General features: G+C 34.2%; 1 pseudogene; it reads right to left on the bottom strand.

Moving 5' to 3' along the window:
• Nucleotides 1–925: 925 nt before the first annotated feature.
• On the bottom strand, nt 926–1,946 carry LOC108198092 (ETHYLENE INSENSITIVE 3-like 1 protein; annotated as a pseudogene).
• Between the last annotated feature and the right edge of the window lie 353 nt (nt 1,947–2,299).

Raw genomic sequence — 2,299 nt, 5'->3', positions numbered from 1 at the left:
TTTATATTCCATACATCTATTAAACTTCACTTATACAAGTATGGTGGAATATTACATTATTATGATAATAAGCTTAATATTATAGCATGGTGGTATTAAGTAAAAGTTCAACTAAAATAGAATATAAATAACTATTTTTATACTAGCTTTCTCGTCTTCCATATGCTAAAATTTGACGCAAAAATTATATGAAAACAAAATTCGAAATGAACATTGTTCTGGAAAAAAACCTCGTTCTGATTTTGTTAGAAATACGGGCCTTTTAATTTAAGTATGGATTTAATTTTCATTTTGATTAGATAAAGCTGAATTTTTGAAAGATAGTTGTTATTATTTTAATATTTTAATTGGCCAACACATATAATTTCTATTTGATCTACATTAGGTCAAATTTAATATTTTATTAAACCCATTTATTTATTATAGAAATTAAACAATATATTTTATGTGATCCACAGTACACTAATATAATATTATTAATTTTTAATATTTTCAGATTATTAACTAAACAATTGATTGAATATTTATTTGACATAAACTTTATTATTTATAATAAATATATGTATCAAATTATCCATTTTTAGTAAAAAGCACATTTTTGATAGAAAGAATACATACATAAGGAGATGTATGATAATTCGACAAAAAAGAAAAGGAGATGTATTATGATATTATAATATTATTTGAATTTTGATGAGATTTTAATGAGACTTATGCTCAAATTGGTGAAGACTGTTTTTTCCAAACCATGCTAGATTTTTCTCCAGATAAAGTGACACTAGTTAGGAACTGGCTTTTTCCTAATAAGACTTTTTAAACTTTCTTCAAATTGGCCGGATTGGATTTTTCGAGCAGGATCTTTTTTGTATCTTTTTCAAAGATAAACTTTCTTCAAGTGACTTTGTCCATAGCCATAACTCGTGCATTAGATGGTTGTTTTTTTTTTCTGGCAAAAATTTGATGACTCCATCAACAAGCTCTCCCTTAACTAGAGCAGGTGGTGGCACTATCGGCCTATTTTTCAGTACATCATTTCTTAAGTTAAAGAGGTTAGCGTCATGAGCCTGGCACTCTTCAACATCAATCTTCTCGATAACTTCCACTTCATCGACATCATAATCACTAGTCTCACATATGAGAAACGACTCATGGTAAGCAATCACAGGTTTTAAGTGGCTCAAAATGAGGGTAAAGCTTTTGTGATAAAGAATTCTCTTAATTAATAATTGGCAGCCAAGTAACACTCTCCTTGGCTGTCATCTTATCCTGCAAGCATTTGGATTGCTGCACAAGCCTATGGATCTTGAAAATGTTAGGAGGCATGTGCTTGATCATAGCAGTTCAGACCCCAACCTTCCAAGCTTTCTTCATATTATGAGGCTTCTTATATGGAGGGATTCCTTGGTAATTAGGGATGCATAATTGATGCCACCATTCCTCATCCCTGTAGGCCACCATGGTGGGGCAATGCCCTTCTCCAACGGGAAACGCCTCTGTGGTGGATCACAGTGTTGAATCAGAGTAGACAAATTAAAAGTGAGACAAGAGTATTATATATCATAAAGGTCTAACAAAGAGTGGATTAGGGGAGTTGATGAGTTGTCATCTCCTTTGTCCTGAATTGAATTGTCAACTTGGTATTTCGTGATGGCAGCAGGGCCATTCCTATCAAACCTAAGTTTATCCTTCCACCATTCACGAAGACTGTCAAAGGCTCCGATGACGGGTTTTCCATTCTCAGGGATGATACCATACACAAAACCCTAAGCATTACATACTTCCATCATTTTCACCATGTTATTTAGGAAACCCTCGTGTATCCGAGATATTTTATTTCTCCGTGCTTGCTCCTCAGACTGGTGCTGCTTAGCACTATCAAACACCTCCTTGCCATTCTACGCTTTAAGTCATTGCAGGAGCATTTGATCTCTCCACATCCTATTCTGTAGTTCATTGACATCTATTACTTCAGCACTAGAATCACCGTCTCCGGTTTCTTCATGTTTAGATTCTAATTCCACCCCTCCTTCCCTCATAAGGGCTCGAAGGAATCCAAGGTTACCATTCATCTCTTCACAATCACCCATAGTGGTTGAGCAAAGAAAGTATCACTCAGTATTTTGATGTGATTATACCACTGCCTCCAAATTGAGATGTTCTTGTATAGTTAGCCTTTTAGCTTCATATCAATTGTTCCGCCCGGCAATTTAATGACTTTGACGGACGGAGATCTCTAGGTGATCCAGACAATTTTCACGCTACAATAAATGAATAGATAAAAGTCATTAAATAATCATAC

This window comes from Daucus carota, chromosome 8 (assembly GCF_001625215.2).
Source record: "Daucus carota subsp. sativus chromosome 8, DH1 v3.0, whole genome shotgun sequence".
Classification (NCBI taxonomy): Eukaryota; Viridiplantae; Streptophyta; class Magnoliopsida; order Apiales; family Apiaceae; genus Daucus; species Daucus carota.
Note: the sequence above shows the minus strand (reverse complement) of the source record. Positions and strands in the feature narration are given on the sequence as shown.